The sequence below is a fragment of the Bufo bufo genome, chromosome 6, assembly GCF_905171765.1.
Source record: "Bufo bufo chromosome 6, aBufBuf1.1, whole genome shotgun sequence".
NCBI classification, from domain to species: Eukaryota; Metazoa; Chordata; class Amphibia; order Anura; family Bufonidae; genus Bufo; species Bufo bufo.
The window spans coordinates 24,738,490-24,748,856 of NC_053394.1; the positions used below are offsets into that span (position 1 = coordinate 24,738,490).

Sequence of the window (10,367 nt, forward strand, 5' to 3'; positions counted from 1 at the left end):
CAGGGTTGTCGTCTTGACCAGAATGTCGTCCAGGTAGGGAATCAGAGTTGATGCCCCTGGAACGAAGTAGGGCAAGTAGGGGAGCGAGGACCTTCGTGAAGACTTGCGGTGCTGTTGCCAGCCCAAAGGGGAGGGCGACAAACTGGAAGTGATGGGGCCCTAAGGCGAAGCGGAGAAAGCGCTGGTGCGCCTGGTCAATGGGGACATGTAGGTTCGCGTCCTGAATGTCTATGGAGGAAAGGAATTCTCCCTGGACCAGTGAAGCAATGACGGAGTGAAGGGACGCCATCCGGAAGTGCTGAACTCGGAGGAACTGGTTCAACAATTTGAGGTCCAAGATAGGCCGAACGGAACCCTCCTTTTTCGGAACTACAAACAGGTTTGAATAAAACACTGTAAACTGTTCTGTCCGAGGGACCGGGGAGATCACTCCTCGAGCTATCAGCGAATGAATTGCCTGGAACAAGGCGGAGGCCCTCTCTGCTTCCTTGGGAACTTGGGACCAGAAGAAGAGCTCCGGGGGAGGGGAGGTAAATTCGATTTTGTAACCTAATGTGATTAGCTTGAGTGCCCATGCGTCTGAGATGTGGGCCCGCCAAATCTCCTGATAAAGGAGGAGACAGCCCCCCACCCGCGAGCGTGGGGGCGCACCTTCATGCAGAGGCCTGTTTGGTGGCCATGGAATGGGAGGATTGGGATTTAGGCCGCCAGGCCGACTAAGACGGTCTTTTCTTCTGTTCCTGTGCGATAGCGGCAGGAGGCCCTCCTGACGCTGGCCGCGTAACGGAGGTGCGGCTAAAGGAATGGCTCCGTGCAAACGAGGACCTAGCACGAGAGGCGCGCTTGGACTTGGTTTGGGGAAGGGATGTACTCTTGCCGCCCGTGGCCTCTGAGATTATCTCATCCAGCCAGGTACCGAACAAGCGGGACCCTGCAAAACGTTTGGAAGAGACATCTGCCGCCCATACCTTGATCCAGAGCTCCCGCCGCAAGGTGATGGCGAGGGCTGAAGAGCGGGCTACCAAAGTATCTGTGTCCAAGTACGCTTCACAGAGGTACTTTCCTGCCTGAGCAATCAGCAAAGCCTGAGACTGGAGCTCCAGATGGAGGTCTGACGCCATACCTCCATGAAAACTAAGCGACCATTCCGAGACCGCCTTAGCCACCCAGGCGGAGGCGAAGATGGGACGCAGGGCAGAACCACTTGCGGCAAACAGGGACTTAGTCACAGTCTCCATCCGACGGTCTACTGGATCCTGGAGGGAGGAGCCGTTGGCTACCGTAATGGCGGTATTTTTGGCCAGACGTGGCACCGGAGGATCCACCTCGAGAGGGGAAGCCCATTTTGCCAAGTCGCTTAGGTGGAGCGAAGCGACGATCTGGATGGTCCCAGGCCTTGGTAATGACCACAGTAAAGTCATCATGTAAGGGGAACTCCTTCGGATTTTGTCTGGAGCGAAGGAAAGACACTCCTTGGCTAGTGGAGGGAGGGTCGTCTTGCACCTGGAAGGTGTCCCGGACTGCCGTTACTAGGCTATCCACCATGGAAGCAATCTTAGAAGATTGTTCCGAATCTATGTCAGATAGTGAGTCACCAATCTCCCCTTCGGACAGGGCTTCCCCACGAATGGAGGATATGTCCGAGCGAGATTTAAGGGGGGTGGAGAAGCAGAGGCATCAGAGGAGGAATGGCGTCCTGCTCTGATCCGCTTCTGTGACGACCTGCTCCTGAGGGACTTGCCCAAGGAAGGTGAGGACTGCTCTGGTGGGGACTTATCAACCAAGCGACCCATGAGTGATAGGGTGGATTGGGATATTTTAGCAAGGTCCTCCACCGCCCGGGATAGGGAACGCGCCCAGCCAGGTTCCACAGAATCAGAGCGGTCATGGGGCTGCATAGGCTGGGGGGGGGGGGCAATGCTACCCCAGAAGGAGAGCACGCGGAGCACACAGGGTCCCACTGACCGCGAGGGAACTTTAGACTGCATACAGTACATGCAAAGTGTGTAACAATAGGAAGGCGGGGGTCATTAGTGGGATCAGACATGGCTGACTAGGGCTGAATGACCGACTCAGGGGTGGGGAGGGTATAAGGGTACGTCCTACCAGCCACCGAGGCTACCCATGTCCTGTGCTTCCTTAGAGACGCGGCTGCAGTGAGAGAAGCGCGTGAATGAGAAGAAACCGCCCACTGCAGCGGCGGAAAGCCAAGCCCATCTCCTCTAGGCATAGGGACCCGGCACTTGCTGAGAACGCGCAGCGGAGCGGCCACCCGTCAGACATATAAGCAGGCGGCCCATCATAGAAATCCTCAGACATAAAGAAAACCCATACTGAGGAGCGGGGGGGATATATACTCCTCTGCTGCTGTCTTCTTCACCCTCCGTCCGGCAGAACCAGCAGGGTCACCCCTTCAGCCACTGGCACCTAAGTGGCAGGAAGCTGGAACTGAGGGCTAGGAGATATGGGTGACCCTTAGGCAGGGGGGAAACAGGGAAGCGAGGCTGCCCTGGTCCACATTGACTTCTTAGGGGGAGGATGGTCCGTGAGGGAAACCGGCTACACACGCCGGGAAAAATAGAGGGGCTAGGCAATTCTGTTTTCCACCTAAGGAGAAGAAAGAAAAAGAAAATAAAAAGAAATAAAAAGCCGCCCTGCAATATGCAGGGAGGTCTGCCTCCTATGACACTAAGCTAAAAACTGATATGCTCTCTCCTGACTGGGGAGGAGCTATCACTTTCTAGCCTAATGTCACCTCCTAGTGGCAGCAAGCAGCTATACCCACGGTCCTGTGCCCCCAATGATACGAGCGAGAAATAAGGAAAAGATCAAACAGCAGGTGGCGCTATACAGTCACTTTCTCTTGAATGTGGCTATAATTCATTTTAAATTACGTGGAATTACAAAAGTATTGAGATTCGGGTTCTGGTTTGAAAGCTGCAGAATATTTTTCGTGGGACAACCCCTTTAACCCCTTAGGGACTGGGCTAATTTTCACCTTAAGGACCAGGCCATTTTTTGCAAATCTGACCAGTGCCACTTTATGTGGTGATAACTTTAAAACGCTTTGACTTATGCAGGCCATTCTGAGATTGTTTTTTCATCACATATTGTACTTCATGACACTGGTAAAATGAAGTAAAAAAATATCATTTTTTTTTATAAAAAAATACCAAATTTACCAAAATTTGGGAAAAATTAGCAAATTTCCAAGTTTCAATTTCTCTACTTCTATAATACATAGTAATACCTAGAAAAATAGTTATTACTTTACATTCCCCATATGTCTACTTCATGTTTGGATCATTTTGGGAATTACATTTTTGTTTTTGGGGACACTACAAGGCTTAGAAGTTTAGAAGCAAATCTTGAAAATTTTCAGAAATTTAAAAAAAAAAATATTTTTAGGGACCAGTTCAGGTCGGAAGTCACTTTGTGAGGCTTACATAATAGAAACCACCCAAAAATGACCCCATTCTAGAAACTACACCCCTCAAGGTATTCAAAACTGATTTTACAAACGTCGTTAACCCTTTAGGTGTTCCACAACAGTTAATGGCAAATGGAGATAAAATATCAGAATTTAGATTTTTGGGCAAATTTTCCATTTTAATCCATTTTTTCCAGTAACAAAGCAAGGGTTAACAGCCAAACAAAACTCTATATTTATTGCCCTGATTCTGTAGTTTGCAGAAACACCCCATATGTGGCCGTAAACTGCTGTACGGGCACACGGTAGGGCGTAGAGGGAAAGGTGCGCCGTGTGGTTTTTGGAAGGCAGATTTTGCTGGACTGGTTTATTTACACCATGTCCCATTTGAAGCCCCCTGATGCACCCCTAGAGTAGAAACTCCATAAAATTTACCCCCTCAAGGTATTCAAAACTGATTTTACAAACTTTGTTAACCCTTTAAGTGTTGCACAAGAGTTATTGGCAAATGGAGATGAAATTTGAGAATTTCAATTTTTTTGAAAATTTTCCATTTAATCAATTTTTTCCAGTAACAAAGCAAGGGTTAACAGCCAAACAAAATGCTATATTTATTGCCCCGATTCTGTAGTTTGCAGAAACACTCTATATGTGGCCGTAAACTACTGTACGGGCACACAGTAGGGTGTAGAGGAAAAGGTCCGCCGTGTGGTTTTTGGAAGGCAGATTTTGCTGGACTGGTTTATTTACACCATGTCCCATTTGAAGCCCCCCTGATCAGTGGCGCAGGGATCGCCATAGCAGCCATAGCAATGGCTATGGGGCCCTACGCCACTGGGGGCCCGGGCTGCCGGCTGAGGATAAAAAAAAATATATTCACGTGGCGGTGCGATAGGGCCCCACTCCTCCCAATTGGTGGCGGCGGCAGTTCCGATCTGAGTCACAGCAGTGTAATGCTGGGGCTCCAATCGGTTACCATGGCAGCCAGGACGCTACTGAATTCCTGGCTGCCATGGTCAGTTACTCTGCAGAATACTTACATGCGCTGTGGCCGCCGGGCGCTCCTCCTTCTTGTAACTCGTCACAGGTCTGTGCAGCGCATTGCTATAAGCATAAGCCGCTCTGGGAGCTGATGCAGAGGCACTGGGGCTGCTATGAGGCTACTGGGGGCTGCTATGAGGCATGGGGCTCTTATCGGAGGTCTGATTGGGGGTCATTCATATTGGGGTCTGAGCTGAGGTGTGAGCTGAGGACTTATTGGGGTCTTATTAACATTGGGGATCTTATTGGGGCTGTCAGCTGAGGTCTGATTAACATTGGGGGTCTGATTGGTGGTCTGACCTGAGGTGTAATGAAAAATATTTTTTTTCCGGAGCAGCTTGGAGAAAAAAGGCCTCACAGTCTCCCACACTCCTTCTGCCCGGCCAAGCCAGCCAGCACCCCTGAGGCCAAGCCTGCCAGCACCCCTGAGGCCAAGCCTGTAAAGCACCCCTGAGGCCAAGCCTGTAAAGCACCCCTGAGGCCAAGCCTGTAAAGCACCCCTGAGGCCAAGCCTGTAAAGCACCCCTGAGGCCAAGCCTGTAAAGCACCCCTGAGGGAGGCCAAGCCAGCCAGCACCCCTGAGGCCAAGCCTGTCAGCACCCCTGAGTCTTCAGAACTGTAGGTAAATTATATATAAGAGGAGCTTATAATATGAAAGATACAAATTATGTCAGAGCGGCTCTTCACCTACACGTGTATCAGCATTAGATATATACCCCTTACTCTCCCTAATACCCAATCTACACAAGATACATATCCCTACCTTCTGTCTAATACACATACACACCACACGATGTGTACTTTCACCTTCTTGTGTTACAGACCCCTGTACAATTTAACAATCTTCTTTAATACACAGACATTTAGATTCATACATTTCCTACACTGGCACAAATGCGTTGCCAGTGACCAACTGTCTGTGCTCAGTCCTACGCGTAACCGTCGCAAGTGCATGAGGAGCTGCGGATGTGGTGGTGAGATCCGGGAGGGGGAAGGGGCCCATACATTTTTTTTACTATGGGGCCCAGTCATATTTAGCTACGCCCCTGATGCACCCCTAGAGAAGAAACTCCATAAAAGTGACCCCATCTAAGAAACTGCACCCCTCAAGGTATTCAAAACTGATTTTACAAACTTTGTTAAAGAGCTATTGGCAAATGGAGATGAAATTTGAGAATTAAAATTTTTGGGCAAATTTTCCATTTTAATCCATCTTTTTCCAGTAACAAAGCAAGGGTTAACAGCCAAACAAAACTCTATATTTATTGCCCAGATTCTGTAGTTTGCAGAAACACCCCATATGTGGCCGTAAACTACTGTACGGGCACACGGCAGGACGTAGAGGGAAAGGAGCGCCGTGTGGTTTTTGGAAGGCAGATTTTGCTGGACTGGTTTATTTACACCATGTCCCATTTGAAGCCCCCCTGATGCACCCCTAGAGTAGAAACGCCATAAAAGTGACCCCAACTACGGGATAAGGTGGCAGTTTTGTTGGGACTATTTTTAGGGTACATATGATTTTTGGTTTATCTATATTACATTTTTGTGAGGCCAGGTTACCAAAAATAGAAATTCTGAAATTTCATCTCCATTTGCCATAAACTGTTGAGGAACACCTAAAGGGTTAATAAAGTTTGTAAAATCAGTTTTGAATACCTTGAGGGATGTAGTATTAGATGGGGTCGCTTTTATAGAGTTTCTACTCTAGGGGTGCATCAGGGGGGCTTCAAATGGGACATGGTGCAAAAAAAAAGGCCATCAAAATCTGCCTTCCAGAAACCATACGGCGTTCCTTTCCTTCTGCGCCCTGCCGTGTGCACGTACAGCAGTTTACGACCACATATGGGGTGTTTCTGTAAACTGCAGAATCGGGGTAATAAATATTAAGTTTTGTTTGGCTGTTAACCCTTTCTTTGTTACTGTAAAAAAATAACGGATTAAAATGGAAAATTTGCCAAAAAATTGCTGTTTTGGCACCGTTTTTATTAAAATTTTTTGACTGTGTTAATCAGAGGGGTTAAGTCATGGGGTATTTTTATAGAGCCGATTCTTACGGACGCGGCAATACCTAATATGTCTACTTTTTTATTTATTTATTTTTTACACTATTATCTTTTTATAAACAAAAAAAAAATAAACATTTTAGTATCTCCATAGTCTAAGAGTCAGTTTTCTTTTTTCGTTTTTAGCCGATTATCTTAGGTAGGGGCTCATTTTTTGCAGGATGAGAGGATGGTTTTATTGGCACTATTTTGGGGGGGCAGGGGCATGACTTTTTGATCACTTGCTATTACAATTTTTGTGATGTAAGGTGACAAAAAAATACCTTTTTTTGCACTGTTTTTATTTTATTCTTTTGACTGTGTTCATCTGAGGGGTTAGCTCATGGGGTATTTTTATAGAGCAGATTCTTACGGACGCGGCGATACCTAATATGTCTACTTTTTTTTATTTATTTTAGTTTTACTAATATTTTTTAAAACATTTTTTTTTTGTTTTAGTGTCTTAAGTCTGAGAACCATAGTTTTTTATCCGATGTCAGTGCTAAATTGGGATATAAATGTAGTACTCCATGGAAGTGTGGTACTCCCTGAAGCAACCAATAATGCAGAGGCCCGGATGATCGGGGCACATGTCGCACTGAGTAGTGGTGTCCTTCCGTATCCGCTTCTGCGACACACTCTGCACCTTTTTTGGGTCCGTCCCTTCTTTCCAGTATGGGGGACCACACCTGGAAAGTGTTGGCCAGGGACGATCCGGGCGCCTCCAGTTCCCGAGGTACTCCGGCCTGCTCTTTCCCAGTCAGAAAAGATCAGGGCCTTGAGGACTGCCTCATAGAACTGGAGGAATGTCCCTGTGTTGCCAGCGCTTCGGGATAGTACAAAAGAGTTGTACAAGGCAACCTGTACCAAGTAGACCGCAACTTTTTTGTACCATGCCCGGGTTTTTCGCATGGCGTTATATGGCTTGAGGACTTGATCAGAGAGATCAACTCCTCCCATATACCGATTGTAGTCGACGATACAATCGGGCTTAAGGACCGTTGCCGCGGTACCTCGCACAGAGACGGGGGTGATGCCGTTACCATGAATTGTGGACAGTACAAGGACATCCCTCTTGTCCTTATATCTGACCAGCAACAGGTTTCCACTGGTAAGGGCACGGGTCTCACCCCTGGGGATAGGTACCTGGAGGGGGTGGGCAGGGAGGCTGCGTTGATTTTTCCGCACGGTCCCACAAGCGGACGTGGATCTGGCGGTGAGAGACTGGAACAAGGGAATGCTGGTATAAAATTTATCCACGTACAGGTGGTAACCCTTATCCAGCAGTGGGTACATAAGGTCCCACACAAGTTTCCCGCTAACACCCAGAGTGGGGGAACATTCTGGGGGTTCAATACGGGAATCTCGCCCCTCGTACACACAAAACTTGTAAGTGACCCCTGAGGTACCCTCACAAAGTTTGTACATCTTCACACCATACCTCGCCCGCTTTGAGGGAACATACTGGCGGAAAATGAGTCTCCCCTTGAATGCAATGAGAGACTGATGAACCGCGACCTCCCTTCCAGGTACATAGGCCTGTACAAATTTGGCCCCAAAGTGATCGATGACCGCCCTGATTTTGTACAGGCGGTCATAGGCAGGATCACCTCGGGGGGGAAGGGGGGGGGGGGGGACATGCTGCATTATATGCATAATGCAGGCATTTCCGGATGGCCTCAAACCGGGAGCGTGTCATGGCCGTACTGTAAAGTGGGGTCTGGTAGAGGACATCCCCACTCCAGTATTGCCTGACACTAGGTTTTTGGACTAGGCCCATGTGCAGCACGAGACCCCAAAATGTCCTCATCTCGGCTGCACTGACCGGGGTCCAGCCACCAGGTCTAGCTAAAAAGGAGCCCGGGTGTTGAGCAATGAACTGTTGGGCGTACAGATTCGTCTGCTCCACCGTTAGATTTACAAAATGGTCACTGAAAAAAAAGACTGAAGTAGTCGTATTCAGTGAAGCCCACTTTGGGAATCTGGATTCCTGGTTTGCTTACAAACTCAGGAATCACTGGCTCAAAACGCTCTGGGGTGCACCAGACAAGTTCACCGGCAGGGGGCTCCGGTGGACTTATCTGGTGGGCCACAGGGTCCCTGGACCACAGGGTCCCTGGCATGGCGGTCCCCTTGCTCCGCCTGGCGGCGTCTCCGCCGCCTTGGGGGCTCATCATCATCGCTAGATGATGAGGAGGATGCGGATGACAACAGGAAAGTGGGGTCATCCTCGTCCTCACTGGGACTCTCGGACTCGGAGGCAAGCTGGGCGTATGCCTCCTCGGCCGAGAACATCCGGCGGGCCATAGGGTTTGTGTGTGCGTGCATGATCTATACGAGTGTATTACTGTAGTGCAGCGGCGGCATGAAGCGCACTGCGTCATAACAACCAATGACGCCATGTGCTCATGCTGTCAGCAGGAATACAGGCCGGCATACCACGGACCGCTCACGGCCACAGAACACGGCTGTGTGCATTCGGCCTTAGGCCTCATGCACACGACCGTTGTGTGCACCCGTGGCCGTTGTTCCGTTTGACGTGATTTTCTGTAGTCCCATTGACTTTCAATGGGTCCGTTGAAAACTCGGCTGCTGCACCCGTTTTGTCACCCGCGCCCGTGACCCGTGTTTCCTGCCGTGAAAAAAATATAACCTGTCCTATTTTTTTCACGGCTAACGGTTCGTGGCCCTATTCAAGTCAATGGGTCAGTGAAAAATCACGGATGCACACAAGATAGTCATCCGCGTCCGTGATCCGTGTCCGTTTTTCCTATCATTTTCAATGCAAACTTAACTTAGTTTTTTTTTTCACTTTTCATGTCCGTGGATCCTCCAAAAATCAAGGAAGACCCACGGATGAAAAAACGGTCACGGATCATGGACCAACGGAACCCCGTTTTGCGGACCGCAAAAAAATACGGTCGTGTGCATGAGGCCTTATGCTGAGGATTCGCCCCACATTTCACCATTTGCTTAGTTTACTTGTGGAAAGTTTCTGCACCTACTTGGACAGTTCTGGATCAGGGCTCGTTCACACGAACGTGTGATGCCCGTTGCCGTATTGCGGACCGCATTTGCGGATCCGCAATACACGGGCACCGTTCCGTGGCCATTTTGCATCACGGATGCGGACCCATTCATTTCAATGGGTCCACAAATCCGGAGATGCAGAACGCTTTCTGGGGTTCTTTCTGGAGTGCTTTCTGGGGTTCCGTGCCTCCGCACCACAAAAAGATAGAACTTGCTCTATCTTTTTGCAGAACGGAAGGATCGCGGACCCATTCAAGTGAATGGGTCTGCGATCCCCATGTGCCTGCCCCACAGACGGTGCCCGTGCATTGCGGACCACAATTTGCGGTCCACAGCATGGGCACTGGCTTCACATGTTCGTGTGAACGAGCCCTTACACTGCAGGTTTGCTGCACAAAAATCTGAGGGCAAATCTGCCCGTAATACGCAACAGTTGCAGGTGGCTTAATGTCAATTTCAGTTATTTTAAGGGCCGAGTTCACACTATTTGTTTGTGGAATCTCTGTGCAGATTTTGTCAGTGAAATTCCTGGAAAATCTAAGGGGAATGGAACTTTGAAAGGTGTTTTCCAAGATTTTTATACCGATGGTCTATCCTCAGGATAGTGATCCGTGGGTATAGGCCATCAATATGAAAATCTCTAAAACCCCCTTTAACAAATTCCACTTCCTTACATGTGGTGGCCTCCATCTTGCATAAAGGACAGAGCTGTGTAGTTCCAGAAATACTGCAAAACAGCTGATCTGTGTAGGTAAAGGGTGTTGGACCCCTGCCGCTCAGATAGTAATGGCCTAGGCCAGTGGTGGCAAACCTGCGGCACTCAG

General features: G+C 48.9%; 1 long non-coding RNA gene across 1 annotated transcript; it reads left to right on the top strand.

The window, feature by feature from the left end:
- The first annotated feature begins 569 nt into the window (after positions 1–569).
- Positions 570–8,380, top strand: LOC121005316. Its single transcript, XR_005779912.1, has 4 exons — positions 570–667; positions 2,504–2,512; positions 7,801–7,803; positions 8,370–8,380. It is a non-coding gene; the product is annotated as an uncharacterized LOC121005316 (long non-coding RNA).
- Positions 8,381–10,367: the final 1,987 nt, after the last annotated feature.